Below are 17,502 nucleotides of genomic sequence, written 5' to 3' on the forward strand. Positions count from 1 at the left end.
AACTACAGCTTCAGGGATCCAGCGCCCTCTTCTGGACTCTGTGGGCACCTACACTCGCAATTGCATGCACCTTGAAACACATAAACTTCATTAAAAATAAAACGAATCTTTAACAAAAGAATTAGCAACCAAGAAGTTCTCTGCTGATGTGAAACTTCTTACTTTCCAAAAGGCAAATATTAAAAGCCATGCCTAGCCCCACTCTAGAGATTCTGTTTCAACTGAGAATTTTTTTTTAAGTGTCACAGGTATTTATAACAGGTGTAGCCAAGGCTGAGCCTCACTGTAAGTAATGAAAAACAGCCATGTGAATTTCACACACACACACTCTCTCTCTCTCTCTCTCTCTCTCTCTCTCTCTCACACACACACACACACACACCCATCATTATTTTCTGTCTCTCAGAAGGCAGGGGCACTTGCCTTGCCTTGTGGAAGTGATAGAATTCCTTCAGATGTCACTCATGCCTCCTGTTATTCCTGACAAGCTTGAGTAAATTTACTTCTTGTCACTCATCCAGTGCCTATGCACTGAGGAGCCTGCTGAGGTTGGGAACACCACAGGCCACAAGCAGCCTGCACCCGCTGGCCTCAGTGACACAGCGGCTCTAGTGCAGAGAGCAACTTTAGGTAACTTCACGCATGCTTCTGCCTGCTTTCACCAAGGAGACCACGAGCATGACACTTCCAGCAGGCCCCTGTTGTCTAAATTGAAAGCAAGACAGTTAAAAACAAGCTTTTCCAAGTCTAAATTTATCCCCTCTAGTTTATCAGAAATATTTACTGATATTACTGAGAGTTTTTTTTTTTTTTTTTTTAGGCCAGTTGGGTGTTTCTTGGTATCCTGAAATAACACTTGTTGGCTTTCTTTCAGCGAGTGTTGTGCTATCATTCAGCTGGCTTTCCTTTACCTACACTGTAGTTTGCAAAGAAGCTGTGCTATGGGGAGGCAGCTGAGGAAGGTGGCAGGCCAGGCTGGAATGTAGAAGTTTTGAGGATCTGTAGACGGCTGCCCACAGCTTGTAGGTCTCTGCAGCACCACCGACCACCTGGCCCTGCCAGCCCCATGGGGGCTGTGAACAAAGGGGGCATGAGTTATTTTCCATTGTTTCGTTTAAAAATTATTCCTTCACAGTTTAGTTACACACTATATATATGTAATCTATTTTGTTCCTGTTTTCCCTGGCTATCTTTTCAGCCTCTTCCACCTCCCACCAAATCCTCCTTTTTTTCTTACCAAATCTCTCTTGCACTTTTTCGTGGGCCATCGCTTTTAATTACGGTTGCTTCCACAAGCGTGGCTGACATACCAGTGGTTACCATTGAGGAATACGATCCCCTCCCCCAGCAGCCATTAACTGCCTATAGCTCTGCAGGGAGAGGTAAGACCTTACAAAGCCCTCTCCCGGTCTTAATAGAATGTTGATAAGACCAGGGTTTTTTGTTTGTTTGGCTGGTTTGATTTGGGGGTTTTTGGTTTTTTTTATTTTATTTAATTTTTTTTTTTAATTTTTTTTTTTTCAGAAAGGGTCTTACTCTCTAGCATAGACTGGTCTAGAAGCACTCAGTAAAGCAGCCTGGCCTCGAATTTTCCACAATCTTCCAGACTCAGCCTCCCGAGCGCTGGGGTCACAGGTGTGAGCCACTATACCTGTTTAGCACATTGCATTACTATTTTTCCTTCAGTTATGTGGGCAGAACTCAGGTCTTCTTACATGCCAAAGTACACGTGGTCTTCATGCCATCAACGTAAGCAATGAAAGGGTGTAGCAAAGCCATCACCTCTTTCAAAATATTCCATGTCATGAGAACTGTTTTCTCCCAGGATGTATGGTTTTTCTGACAACTTCTCAGCCTTCTCAGTTTTTTTCCCATGATTTCAACCAAATGTCCCAGCAGTATGTCCATCTGGTATGGCCTTGTCTGAACATTTAAGTCAGCCATGTTGGATCATTCAACAAAGATCATAACATTGAAAAGTTGAGTCTCTTGATACAGCTTAGCAGTAGAATGCTTAACCATCAGACATAAACCCCAGTGCAAAAAAACAAAATAACACAGTCAGAATGCAGTTTGAACCTCTCTCCATTGATATGTGTCCTTTTTAACATATACAAGAAACCACATAATTTATCAAGGCCTGCAGTCTCTGTAAACTGGGTTGAAGTCAGTTTCTGGAGCCTGGGATGATAAAAGAGCCTGGCTCAAGAATCTCACCTGGAGATTCTCATCGCAAGCAGGGAGCCAGGCGTGGGAGCAGCATTCTGTCCAGTTTTGCATGGACGAATAACAACCAAATGAGACACATAGAAATGGCCGACAAGTTTTGGGGAAATCTGGTAAGACAGCATCAAGACCAGAGAATGTGTATTCCTGGCATCATAGATGTGCAAGACACCGAGGCATGCCTGGCAGCTTCTATCCTGCACCAAGAACCCAGGCAGAAGGGTAGAAAGTCAGGAAACCCAGCCTGTTTGCCCACACACAGTTCTGCTTTGTTGACTGTGAGAAAACAGCCACCCTGGTTCTCTGTAATCACTCTCCTCATGAAGCCTACCTTTCACTGAATGTGTGGATCAGAGTGTCAATGAACCTGTCTGGCCTGGGACAAGACGTGGCTGCCAGCTGAGAGGACACTACTTAGAAGGGACAGCCTCGTGTGGAGCATCAGCAACTCTAGAGTCTGTTGGAGTGGACTGATAAAATCAGAGCTCGAGAGCCCATCCAAGTAGAGAACCTCACCTGTGCAGCTGAGAAGCAGCTTTGCCGACAGGACATGAGCCTTTGAGGATCAACTGCTCTTTTTGCTACCGTGTGGCTGGGCTCAGGGTCGGGTGTTCCCGGACTCTTTGGCTTCTTATCCAAATAATTAAAAACAAGGGCTCACACAGATTTAGAAAAGAAGTGAGTTAAGTGTTTAGAGAAAAGTAGTAGTACAGATTGAAGAGAGACACACTGCCAGAAAGGACTGTTGTCCAGGATGAGAGTACTCGAGGAATCCAATTATGTGGAGCTTCCTTTGATGGAGTTCTAGAGAAGTTTTATTACTAAGGGGTGCAGCCTGCGTATTTTGATTGATATATTAAGTCATTTGTTTATTTTTTCTACTGTGTGTGCCCCTTCCCATAATGTGTACTCAATTATGTATTGGCACTGGGGGGTAAATATGGGGTTCACCCTAAAAAGTTACCAGAGGACATGCCTTTCTGTACATGTACCCCAAACTAGTTCACGCTGGACCAAGCCCTTCTACTCTTCATACTCTGCTGTGTTGGGAATACACTTGAGTAGAAACTACGATTGCCTAGAGTGGGGAGTGTTTGCAGCCTGGTGTAGGTATGAAGAAGGCTCTAAGGCTCTAAGGTTGCTGGGTACATAGTTTGGAGAGGGGTGTGTCTGCATAGGAAGTACAGGTTAAGGAATTAGGCCAGGAAGTGCGTTGTTATGGGGGTTATGTGTGCACAACCCGAGACTAAAGAATGTGCCAGGGTACTCAACTGTTATAGGCTTGCCTGCCTCAGCTAAAGAGATTGTTGGGGTGTTGTATGAATACTTTGAAAAATTCTTTTCTTCCTATTATTAAAAACATCTTATAAGCACAAGGGTGAAAACATATAAGTAAAAAAGAAAACCAGCAGGACTGGAGAGATGGCTTTTCCAGGCTTTGATTTGCAGCGCCCACATGGCAGCTCACAACCAACTCTAACTCCAGTTACAGGGGCCCAACACTGTCTTCTGGTCTCCTCGAGAACTGCATGCACATGGTACACAAACATATGCAGGCAAAACAGCCATACACATATGACAAATACATTTTTAAAACAAGAAAACATACCACATTCTTAGGGAATGAACTCTGGGATACTGACTTAACAGTATCCATCATCTGATGAATGACCAGAGACCTGGCTAGGTTGTCCTGGGTTTTATCTTTAGCCTGTGGTCTCAGGTCATAAGATCATGCTCACCCCCAATCAGATTGCAAGTTTCAGACCAGCCTAGACTGCAATAAATACCCTTCTCTCACCCACCTACACCATATTTCAAAACAAAACTCATTTTATCTGATCCTACTGGCATAGACCAATAATCTCAGCCCTGGTTGGGGTGGGAGGGGCTGAGTCAGGAGGAACATGATTTCAAGGAGTTTGTATTATAAAGCAAGACCCTCAAAATGCAGACCAAATGCTTTCTGCCATTTTGCCGAAAGCCATGGAAAAAGAAATCTTAAAGGACACACAGAGATTAACTCCAACCCCAGCATAAGAAACCAGGTCACACCAGTTCCTGCTGCACCCATCCCTAATCTCAAGAACATGATCTTCTTCCTGAGCTCTGAGCTTCTGTGTCACTCACCCCAGTAACTCGGCAGCTCATCACAGGCCTGGCTACAGAGGGTGAATAGCTAGAATCAGGTGGGCTCCTGGGATACTGATTTCTAATGGATTGACCTGCAGGTCAATATTGGCTGTGGGATCCCAATACTTAGCACACCACCTAGCATGTGATGGGTGTTCCAGGTGTTTCTGGAAACCTTTTTTTCTGGCTACATAATGACACATATCTCTGCTTAGGAAGCAGAGTCAGAATGTGGAGAAACATACTGGGAACAACGTTCTTATTCCCTCAACCCAATGCTGTGTGGCTGGCACACCCGCCTTCTGTCACTCTCATTTCTGCTGTCTCGCCACTCTAAAGGAAACCCCTAATCTCAGTAGCCGGGATCGATGCATTAGCACTGTGGCAAGTGAAATATTTTGGTAGGCAAACCCCAGTGGTTTGCAGGCAAAAATGATGTCATGTGCAATGAGGTGTTAAGATGGTATCCTCGCTGCAGATGACCGCATAGTTCTAATAAATGACCAGCTGAAAGAGCGAAGGGAGTGGCAAACACGAGCCTTACGGCTCAGAGTTGTGACTTCCTGTAAGCTTTACGGAGGAGGTGAGAACAGCAAGAGAAACTACACTGAAATGCTTCTGTCTTGGTATTTCATTTCTTTGCTTTCACCTTAGTTTTATACTGCACAGAATATACAACATTCTCTGCTTATTATTACTCTGTGCAGAAAACTTATAAAATAGCATTCTAGGTGTGGAGGGAACCTTAGGTATGACAGATGTGTATGTAACAAGTTAGCAGCCAACCTCAAATTTAGGGAAAGAATTCTGCTAACTTGCAGTGTTATTACCATAACTTTACAAAGATAGCATGCTACATTGTTTTTGACTAAGTTAAATTTAAAATCATATTAATTTTTGGCTTTAAATACAACACATAAGGCTTGAGTTTCCCCCTGTTTTCATTGATAATCATTGCCCTGATGATAGAAATTCAGTCGTAAAACAGTGGCCCAGACTGTATACAACAGGAGTTTCCTGTATCTCACACCTGGGCTCAGACCACAGCTTTCTTCAGAAACCATGTATTTTAACACCTCTTCACTCTAGGGGAGACTCCTATTGGGGTGGTTGGGAGGAAGGGGCAAGATTATGAAACATGATGTATTTGAAGACTGTTTTGCTACAAAAAAAAAAAAAAATCACTTTCTCTGTGATAAATACTTGTAACACCAGCCTTCTCTTCCACTCTTAGGGAAGGTCCTCTATGAGAAAATAGGATGTTATAAAGGAAGAGAGCCTGGCTGCTGCCTGCCTGAGGTTATTTATATCTGCGCTGTTTGCCCCGTCCTGTTGCTGAAACGCCAATGTGGAACACTCTAAGTTTATCTTTAACTATCTGCCACATGGCAACCACACAGCAACATGGCCTAGTAATACCCAGATGCCTTCTGAGACCTTTCCCGAAGGCCATAGGTTTACCTGGATCTCTTAAACCAATTCAACTTTGTTCAGCCAAGCTTGTTTGCCAAGCTTGGGCTGGAGAGATGGCTCAACCATGAAAAGGGGGCTCACAACCAAAGGCTCATCCAAAGGTTTGCTAACCTTGTGTGAATCTTTCTGTGCATTTAATTGAGTGAAATGCTTTTTGTTGTTGTTGTCCATCAAATAGGGTGCTCTCTCTTCTCTTCATCAAGTTTTAGTTAAGTGTTGTTCCCCTCAAAAGTACCCATAATAATCTTCATACTAAGCTAGAGGTGAAACTCAAGAACAAGACAAAGAAAGTAACACTGGTTTGGTGTGAGTTTTTCCCAGCACCTAGAACAGTGTGGGGAATCACTGAGTACCCATGTGTGGACAAATGGCGTGAGCGCTGTCTGGCACTGGCACTGTCCGCTGGCGCTGGCTCTGAGTACACAGGCAGGGCAGTCAGAAGGAAAGGCACGAGCACCCATTATAGATGAACCAGACCACATGTGAAGGTGCAGGAGAGACAAGGCAGTAGGAGATTTAGGGAGCTTGGACCAGGGCAAGAGATGGCAAGCTTGGTGAACATGTAGGAGCGGCTGAAGGCAGGCCGGAGCAACTGTGAAGGATGAGTTTGCCCTTTGTGCAAGAGGCCACAGTGGAATACAAGGATGAGCAATTGTTTCAAGGCTCTCCAGTATTTGCCCAACTAGAAAGCTAGATACCGTGATTTTTTCCCCCTTATGGTTTGTCTGAAGAGCCCTAGACTTGAAGACAGTCTCTGTGCTACACATAAAAATCTACCACTCCAGGCTGGGTGACATAAAAATAAGACTTTTGTGAAACTCATAACAATAATGATAAAAGCTACATTTTTACAGATTGACTCCTTACTGTTCCTGAGTTTACTGCAGCTTCATACCATGCATAAGCTGCGCCACATTATTTAAGTGAAAACTTGCAAGCATACCCATACAAATTCCTACATGTACAAGTATACATCTTAAAAACACAGGAGATGCTCACTACATGCTTATTAGTCCAACAGAGTGATAGCTACTCTTATCACCTCAGTTGTCAAAGAGCCTGGGCAGCTCCTCACTGCTATTTCCTTCATTTTAAAAAGGAGGGAATATAGCCTTGGAAAGGTCACAAAACTGCCAAAGGTCACATAACTAGAGGTGAAGGCATTGAGATAAAACTTCTTCCAAACCCAGAGCCTGTGCCTAAAGTGTTACATAGGTCAATTATTTCCCCGAATTGTGTCTTTCTTCCTCTCTAACATAGCTTATGATATTTTAAGATCTTTATTAAAAGCTTATGGCTATGGGACCACCATCACAGTAAAGCATACAGTATTTAATCACCCTGAAATTCTCCATGCTGGTGGTGAACCGCTTCGCTCTGGCTCCAGACACAGAGCTGTTGATTCGTTTTTCTGTTCCTAAGCATTGGTTTTCCCATGCCATTTGCCTATCGTCACAGAATGTAGTCTTGTGAATTCAGCTTCCTTCTCAGAAGAAAAATGCCTGGGGCTTCTGAAAGTGCACTGTTGTTTGGACCTGGTTTGAGCATGGGTCACACAATTCCCAAATTATAGGCTTATGTTTCCTGCACGTGTAATTGTACATTTAACACAGCCAGTTTTGAGTTTTGTCTCTTGAAAAGAGCTGTTCACTAAACAACAATCATTAACATAAACGTTAAGGTATAGCCATAAAATGAGTACCTACAATTGGACAGATTTTACTGTAAGGATGTGCATGAGAAGCCATTTCCCTGGGAAAGACAGAAAACACAAGCACTAGCTCTAAAATTCGCCTCATGCCCTTTCAGAGCCCCCTCCCCACCTCTCCCACATTTTCCCTATCCCCAGGCAACCACTTGTCTGCTTTTGCTCATTACGTGGGTTTCTAGAGTTTAAATAGAACCACACAGTATGTACTCCTTTCTTAATTTTCTCTTTCTAAAAGACATATTTTTATGCTTCTGTATTGTGTGTTTGTGTATGTCATGTGTGTGCAAATGCCCTATGAGGCCAGAAGAGGGCCTTGGGTCTTCTGGAGCTGGAGTTATGAATGGTTCCAAGCTTCTGGATATGGGTGTTGACCAACATTGTATCGTGTGGAAGAACAGCATGCACTCTTAACCATGGCCCCCCACCCCACCCCCACCGAGTCCGTGTGCTACTTTTAATTACCTTCCTAGGTCACTGGGTTTTTAGGTTCATGCATATTTTTGCATGCATCAACAAGTTCGTTTCTTATTGCTGAGGAGTGCTCCATGGTGTAGACACATTACAACTTGTTTTTAAAATGATTGTATTATTATACAATTATTATCTAATTATCTAAACTTTAGGGTATGCAAGGAGTAAAAACAAATCAGATTTTAAATTTAAACTCTGTTCTTTAAACTTATTAATACTTATCATGCATACATCCTTGAAATTTAAATGGATATTTAAATTAAAAAAGAACCAGATAGGGAATCTTGAAGAGAGGAGAGGGATGGAAGAGAGTGTAAGGAATTTGCCATAGAAAGAGCATCATTCCTATCTTCTAGAGTCATAAAGAGCTAGGAATACAGCTCAGTTATAGGGCATGAGCCCAGTATGCACAAGCATTGGGCTCAATCTCAGAATCCCTGATACCCCAAACCCATGAACTAACTTTGCATCTGACTCTTTAATACCTGCAAATAAATATACAACTTCGCATTGCATATGCAAGATTCCATTTGACAGTCTGTATTTATTTAAAATAATTCAATGTGATGCTACACATTATTGAATCACTGGATGCAGGGCTTCTCTTTTACCAGGTAATTAATGCACCTTTTCTTTGGTATTATAGTCAGAACTAGGCACTAAATTCTTCCATCTTAGGTATATTCATACTATAAAATAAGACCAACACTTTAAAGGTAGGAAGGTAGGAAGATGGATGACTTTTCACAAGTCAATTCAGACTGGAATTCCATTATACCTAGCCCCAGGTCATGAAGTTATATAGACCGCCACCAAGCATCCTTGAGCCTCAGTTTCCCTATCTACAAAATCTTGAGAGGCTGCACTGGGCTTTTGTGAACACACAGCTATAGAAGACATTTGTACATGTTCTTCCTTGGTCCTGACCTTTCTTACCTCAAGGGATCCTTAGACACAAAGCTAGATTATTTCTCTAAGTTGTGCTTTAGCCCATTGTTTTAGCCCTTTCCCTACGCTTCGTAACACACATGCCACCGAGTCAGAGCACAGCAGCATGGGGACATCCTTGAATAGCTCCCGAAGGGGACTTTGTCTTCCTGGCATTGGCATCAAGCCAAATCTGTGGCTGTATGGGGTGATGAAAGCTTCATTTGTGATTGTATTTCAAGAGTGACTAACTGGAGGATCAAGGCTCTCGTGTAGCTAATACCTGCTATGGGGCCTTTGGGAGAAGACAGAGTGGTTGGTCCTGGGTGGGAGGTAACAGCTCATTCTGGAAACCAGAGGTTTGGGTACTAGGGTCTTTCTCTATGAATGCCCTCCTGGGAAATGTAACAGGTTACTAAGAGCTATTTGGACTAGCTAGAGTGTTCACACAACTGTCAAAGGTACTAATTCATAAACCACTGACGTGGGAAACCAAAAAGGTTGCCGGGGCATCCTATCAGGAGAATTCTAGGAGACTTTAAATGCTCAGAAACATAGTCATGTTGAATTGAACATGGCCACATAAAGCCAACAGTGGGGCTGTTGCTGGAGGAGAAATATGGGAAATGTCATGGTGAAAACATTTTCAACACCAGCACAACTTAACTATTAAAGAAGAATGGTTAGAGTGATAAACTCCCCCTACACTATAATAGGAAGGCTTTGGGGGGCACTGAAACCTAGTCAGAGTTTCAGCTCAGCCTCGTAGAAGGTGTATGACCTCAGAGAGTAATTCATTTCGTGAATCCTTAGTTCTCCTCTCTAGGAACAGGTGAATCATAGTATCTGTGTCACTGGATGGTATGACAAGAGTAAATTAGTAAGTGTTCTGAGACCTATGCCAAGTGGAAGCCTGAAGAAAGGATCCTCTTTTCAGCTATGTAAATGGAAAGCATCGTTCTAACTCCCTGTTTTCCTTAAAAAAATTATCACATTCTGTCAGTTTCCAAGAAAAATTGCATTTCTCAAATCTTTGGGTGTGCCTATGTGTTCTGTGTGTGAGTGCGCGGACACACATGCCATGCCACATGAGTGGAGGGCAGAGGACATCCTCAGGCGTCGGGCCTCTGCCTTCTGCCCTGTTTGAGAAGTGGTCTCTCACTGTCCCCCACTGCACACACCAGCTAGCTGGACCCCAAGCTCCCAGACAGTCGCCCTCACCTCGTGTTTCACCATAAAAGCACCAGGATTACACACACACACACACACACACACACACACGCACGCACACACACACACACACACACACACACACACACACACACACGCACACACACACAAGCCATATCTGGCTTGATAAGGAAAACGCAGGTGCTGGGGGTGGAACTCAGGTCCCAGTGCTTGTAGCAAGCCTTTTCCCGACAGATCCGTCATCTTAGCTACCCTGAAAGAATATTTATTAAAGGTAATCAACTTTCTCTGTACAGTGGGAACGAGTCCATTTGGCTTCTGGAGGTACCAAATGGGAACGTGCTCACCAGACCTTTCAAACACTTCTTCCCTCAGGAGGAAGCAGCACATTCTTACTGAATGTCAGCGTGCGAACATTTCTGGTCGTTGGCAAGTGCCTTTGTAAATAGGAAAGTAAATAAGGCACATATGTGGTGATTTTCCAGTGCAAACCCAGTGGTTTCTGTTTTGCCAGATGGAAAGAGTTGTCACACAAGTGCTTATTTTTCAGGTATCTTAGCAGACATGGAAATTTTAATTGAGTAAAACCATTTTTTAAGTGAATCTCCATCAAAACCTACTGGTATGTCCTCAGCGTTTTAGAAATTTAGGGGGGTTTCCGTTAGTGAGTAGCGCTTGCTTTAGCTGTGACCTTTCAGCTAGGTTGACTCTATCAGGCCTGACCACAGAGTCAAGGTCCCAGGCAAAACACTTGCTTTCTCTTTTTAGCTTATTCACCACCCAGTTTGCTGATGCTAACCAAAAAGATTTCCTTTTCTAAACAGAAAAGCTTGTCCTCCTTTAACTGTCGCATAACTTGCACGCACGAACAGACAAGGGAAACCAGCAGTAGTTCACCGGCCTCTTGCCTTCTCCCTCCACGGCACCACTTCATCATTTTGCATTTGATGTCCTCGTCCAGAGCCACCTATTGTCAGTTTCTGGTCTGCTTCTCAAAGTGTGTGTGTGTGTGTGTGTGTGTGTGTGTGTGTGTGTGTGTGCGCGCGCGCGCGCGTGGGCATCCATGTGTGCGCACATGTGTCCGTGTGTGTCTGTGTGTGAGTGTCTGCTCATGTGTGCATGTATGCATGTGCTTGTGTGTTCATCTGTGTGTGTCCCCATCTGCGTGTGTCTGAGCAGACACTCAACAGGTGTTCGCGTGTCTGTGTGTGCGTGCACCTGTTTGTGGTGTTGTGTACTCGTGTGAATGTGTGTGTGAGTGTGTTTGAGAGGACATTCATCTGTAAAAGGCAGCGCTGTCGCTGTTCTTACTTTATAGTCAAGGTGGCTACTGTTAGTTACTCCTGCTGCTTTAATGAATAATATCCCTGTTTCATCTCTGATGAACTTCCTAGTTGATAATATGTCTTCGAAGGTCATGGAAAGGGCCCTTCTTTATAAAATAGAAACATTAAGCACAAGAATTGCTCTGGGCTGGGATCTAGCTTAGTCAGAAGGATGCCACTGTCGCGTGCACAAAGTCGTGGGTTTCAGACTCAGCACCAAATTACAGGTGTGGTTGTGCACACCTGTGATCCTGGCACTCCCGAGGCGGCGGCTGGAGAATCAGAAATTCAAGGTCATCCTTAGATACTTAGGGAAGTGATGGCCAACATGGGCTACAGGAGATCTCATCTCCTGTAAAAAAAAAAAAAAAAAAATTGTTCTATAGATACATGGGGTTTTTTCTCCTGCAGAAATTTGGGAGACCTTTTAACATAAATAGTTTCCTAAAAACTAGGTAGCTCTTTCACTGAGGTTCTCTTTATATCAGAAGATAAAAGGGGGATGACAATAATTAGGTTACGAACAAAGGAATTAGATTCTTAGTATCTTCCCTTTGCTAGGGAAAACTGAAGCGACACTGGCTTTCTCTAAAACCAAACTTCACATTCCAAAAAGCCAGACCGTGGAGAGAGTGAGCCATCTAGCATGCCCTGGAGTATGTGCACTCACAGGCCAGCCTCCCCGTCTTGACTCCTGGCTCTGACTTTTACCTGCAGAGCTCTTGGCAGCTCGAGTATCTCTCTGCTCCTTGTTCTCTGATCTTTCCTGAAAAAAGTAGGAACATCAGTGGACCTGTGCCCATCAGCATGAGGGGGTTACCGACTATCCGACGTAAATCAGACGAAGCGGTTGCACAGGGACTGCCGCTCACAGACTCAGCCTGCAGTGGTGTATTATAAACACCGTCACACAAAGAACCGAGTGTGGATGGCACAATTATGGTGATGATTGATGATGTGATGATGATGACGATGATACAGAAAACGAGGAAAGGCTAAATTGCTATCTCAGTAACTAAACGTATTCTACACATACACTGAGATCAACACACTTAAGTTTGACCCTGGCATTAAAATGACTGTCATCCTCAAAACTTTGAAAAACACAAATACTAATTTCTCAGGCTTTTAACCACTTTTTTCCCCACTGAATTCATTGGACCTAGCATAACAAATACACTTTCTTGCATGCAGCCATTGGCTCCTCCTGATGACATCAATGTGTACAGCGCTTGAGTTTAGTATGTACATCTATTAAGATGGAGTTGCTTGGCTGACGATCTGAGTACATTGCCAAGTGCTCAACATCTCCTCTCCCTGGGATGCAGAGTCCAGCCTGGCTTCCTCTGTAGAGCCTGTACAATTCCAGGAGCGCTCTCTCACAAGAATGGAGTTTATTCTGATACTCCAGACAAGAGGCTCTGGATGCTGCCATGTCTTTTCTCCTAAAGGATGTGTGTTTGAAATGATCTGTTGGTTCATACACATTTCCCCAGAAGGCTCCTTAGGTTGGACATACTTATTTTTCAAAGTATCTACTACATCACAGAACTTAAATGGCACTGGGCACATGTTTTGATTTGTCTCCTGCTCTGCCAACTTGGTAAAGTTCCTAGGCCAAGTTATTTGCCAGAAAAAAAAGAGCCTCAAAAGTATAAAGAGACTTCAAGAATAGAAGTTCTTTTGTAGCATGTGTGTCTTAATGGGTGGATAATTATTTCTGGCTTGAGATAGAATGAAACCACGAAAGCAGGAAAATTAAGAGCTAGAAATCCACTGCCACTCCACTGAGGCCAGGGCGACCTGAGCAGAATTCCCCATTAACAGCACAGCGCCCAAATGCTGCTTCTTGGCTCCTGCTTCCTGCGCTGTAGTCCTCACAGAAAATGCCAGCGACAGATTCGCCATCTCAGACTGCCTATGAGGCCCCATGCCGTTGCCAGCATTTCCTCTCTCGATGCTTGTGTGTTACTTATTTTCCATTTATAACAAAAATGCTGAAGCTCTATGGACAGAAGTAAGGACAACTTCAGGTGAGCTGATAAGACTGTGGCCCAGCCGCAATCATCTAACCGCACACGCTTATTTAACACCCTGCGTGTGAAGACTAATGCAAACATGTCAAGTGAAAACTCTGGAATACGAACATGCATGTGCAGTGCGCACTCTGTGGAGATTGTAGGGACAAATGTAGACTGGGGGGGGAAGATATGAAACTGCCAGCCATGCTTCCCTTCAGCGTATCACAGTCATGATTTGGATTCCCCTATTTTACTTTTCCTATCTCCCATATTTTAATAATAGATATAAATTTTATTTATTTTCTGAAAAAGAATTTTGTTAACAATAATACACTGTACTAAATATCAACATAGAGACAAGTTGGCAGCTGCACAACAGATCCTTTGTTTTTAAAAAAGCTTTGTTTATTATGATCATCGTTCTGTTTATGTTCACACATGCGTGTCTGTGTGAGTGAGCGCTACCTGGTGCAGGTGCCTGTGGAGACCAGAAAAGGGCCCCAGACCATCAGATCCCTTGGAGATGGAGTTACAGGTAGCTGAGAGATACTCAGCATAGTGCTGGAACCAAACTGGGGGTGTCTGCCAGAGCAGGAAGTGCTCCTAACCGCAGGGCTAGCTTCTGGTGCTCTCTTCCATCCCAATTCTCCTCTTTTCAGAAAAGACGTGTGCGCCTGGCCTGGGCACCAGCCTCCAAGAGCTGCCACACTCGACTTTGGGCAGGATAAGTGCACTCTGGTTTCATTCTGAATTGAAACAAAATTGGGTCAGGAGTTCGGATATGGAAATGGAGTGACCCAACGTATATTCTAATACGGTCTCTCCAGCTGCCATATTGAAGAAACCTTGAGGGGAAGCAACGTCTAAGGCAGGGGACCTAGCACCAAGTGGTAAACCAGGCTGCTAAGAACAGTTGTAATAAAGGTGAGGAGGGCTGGGCTCTGGCTCAGTATCCATCACAGCCTTAGACTTTTGAAAACTAATTTCCCGCAACCTGCTAGTTATTACATGGCCATTTATGTCTTTTATATTTGATGAGTAAAGCTATGTTGAATAAAATCACCGGTTATAGAAGGGCTTCTCTCTAAAAATTAATGCCAAATCTGATGACACCTGGCCGTCTCAAGCACCTACCCCTGTTCCTTTAGTGACTCTGTCTATAGGAGCCAGAGAAGATGGGATTTTTGTATCTAGAAGCAGAAGCACCAGGAGATTTGAGTCTCAGTTTGAGAAAGTCTCAAACACAGCCAGCAGTCATATTTAATGTGATTTTCAGCAGCAGGCAGAATAAGAGAAAACTAGGGATTTTAATTGTCATAATTATTCTTCCCAAAGGATAATGATTTATGCTGTGACAATATTCATCTTTCCAGTCATTTGGGAAGGAACATTCCATGTTTTTAAATCTGTATTTTATTATTTGTTATTATCAGCGTGTGCATGTGTGTGTGTGTCTGTTTGGTATATGTGTGGGTGCATGCATGCACATATCATGACATACGTGTGCCACGGTGCACATGTTGAGGTGAAGGGAAAATTTTCGGGAGTGGAGCCTCTTTTGCTGTGGTTTATGGGAACTGAGCTTAAGTCGCCAGGCTGGCACGGCAAGTGCTTTTTACTGCTTAGCCATCCTGCTGGCCCGGGCTTCCATATTTTATGCAAAGATAATGATACGTATCGCAGTAGTTGCAATGCTTCCATTAATAGCTTATTTCAGGACCCAGAATCTTGTACTGGACTGTTTTAGTTCATTAAATCCCAGATCTGGAAAACAAAGGTCATTCTTTTTTCTTTCTTTCTTTCTTTTTTTTTTTTTTTTTCATTTTTGGATCAGGGTTTCTCCGTGTAGCTTTGGCTGTCTTGGACTCACTTGGTAGACCAGGCTGGCCTAGAACTCACAGAGATTGCCGGCCTCTGCCTCCCTGGGTGCTGGGATTACAGGTTGTGCCACCATGCCCAGCTACAAAGGTCATTTTCATAGTTGGATGTAGGGGACTCCAGGGGCAGAGGCAGGCTCATACCTGTGAACTCCTGAACAGCCTGATCTATAGAGTGAGTTCTGGGCTAGCCAGGGCTACAACAAATAAGCAAATCGGAATCTGCCTCGTATGGGCCCACTGGGAACTAATCTTCTTTTCCTCTCTGACAAGTAGTTACAGTACTTAGTATCCACAGTACAGCCTTATCTTCCCCCAGGAAATGTTTGTGAGAGCCAGACATGAGGAAAATGCTGCTCATTGGCCATTCTCTTACCAGTGGGGCTTTCTCTGTTCAGTTAGATGAATGGGTTTTTCATCTTACATACCACAGGGAATTTGGAAATAAAAACGGAAAGCAGGAAATATCAGCATCTTACAGGTGGCAAGCCTTGACTCTACAGTACTCCCATGCATGTCTTCTGTGTGTGAAGTTTAACTGCAGATGGACAGGTGTGCTTTTTTTTTTCTTTCACAAAATTGTGTTGTGTGGTTGTTTGGTATTTTACATTAAAGGGTTATAAAAAAGGCTTCGATACCTAGAGTGTTTCACTACTTATTGTTCAAAGCCTCAAACTGCAGTTGCTCACCAGAGATGGGTGAACGGCTCTCCATGCTATGAGAGAGGAGCCTGCGGAAACAGTGTGTATCTCACTGAACAGTTTCCTTCAAGCCAAACAGAGAATAACAGATATTAAAGACATATAGTGCTCAGTATGATTTTTCTCAAAGTTAAGAGCTAAGATGAAAAGAGGAGGTAAGTGAAAGGAAACGGATGTTGGACTATTTTTTATTTTATTTATTTAGTTTAGTTTAAAATAATTTTAAGAAATGTAAATATCTTTAATTGAAATAGCATTGCATCACTTTCCCTCCTTCCTTCCACCCTCCAGGCCCTCCCAGCTACACTCCCCCGAGCCCCTTCCATGGCCCTCCTCAAGCCTCTTTGAAAATTTCTTTGAATATTATTGTTACACACAAACAAACATATAAATACAACCTGCTAGGTCCATTTCTATTGTGTGTGTATATGGTTGGTGGCTAACCACGCTGCACTGGACAGCCAATAAGGGGCAGGAGCTAATATACTTCTCCTGGCAGTTATCAGTAGCTCTTTGCCTAGGGTAGGACCCAGTGAAATTTTACCCCTTCTGTGTTGACATGTCCGCTGATATTGCCATGTTTTGTTTTTTTTTTGTTTGTTTTTTTTTTTTTCTTGTTCATGCAGCCATTTCTAGGAAAGACTGTTGCACACAGCCTCTCTGGAGCTCTGGCTTTTACCTGGGCTGTAAGTGTGGGAGCTGTGATGTGCACGTTTGCTGGGGCTGTGCTCGCCATGATCTGTTGGCCTCTGTATTGTAGTCAGTTGTGTTTTTCTGTGTTGCTCTCCAATTGCTATAAAGAGAGGCTTCTTTGCTGATTAGGGTTTCAAGATTATAATTAGCATGAAAATCTTTCAGAGGTTTCAGATAAAATATATGAAAGAAAAAACACATTAAAATGTCAGGTGACTGGATTTTAAATTCCAAAATGTAAATAAAATATGTACAAAGATCAAGCAGATAAAACTAAATCACAAAAACCAAACTTGGCTCCTTATCATAAAGAAACTGCTTAGAGATAAATGCTTGGTGCACAACAGGGGACCTCAAGCATGCCTTGAGGTATCAGAGGATGAGCTTCTGAGAATGGTCTTCTAATACTCCTCTGCATGAAGAACTTTCTAGGAAACCACAAAGTAAGGCAGAAATCTAAGAAGAGCAAATGGTTTGAAATGAAAAATGTAAAAGAGCTATATATAAGCAGAACAATGATGACTAAGGTAAAAAATTCCATGGGAAAAAGAAAATGGGTAGAATTAAAACCCTGTTGGATACAGCCGATATCATGGAGAGCACAATGAAGACCATGCAGTCACAACATGGGAACATGAAGAACATGGGACATGGAGATCAGATACAAAAGAGCCAACAAAAGTGAAGACAAAACAAAATGGAATAGAAAGAGATGGCAATTGAGAATAAGTTCTAGAACACTTTCCAGAGTTA

The 17,502-nt window shown here is 43.2% G+C and overlaps 1 protein-coding gene across 1 annotated transcript in view; it reads left to right on the top strand.

The window, feature by feature from the left end:
* Stat4 (signal transducer and activator of transcription 4) overlaps positions 1-17,502 on the top strand; it is a 96,954-nt gene that overhangs the window by 17,778 nt on the left and 61,674 nt on the right. The window lies entirely within an intron of this gene.

This window comes from Psammomys obesus, unplaced genomic scaffold (genome assembly GCF_907164565.1).
Source record: "Psammomys obesus unplaced genomic scaffold, mPsaObe1.curated_primary_1811, whole genome shotgun sequence".
Classification (NCBI taxonomy): Eukaryota; Metazoa; Chordata; class Mammalia; order Rodentia; family Muridae; genus Psammomys; species Psammomys obesus.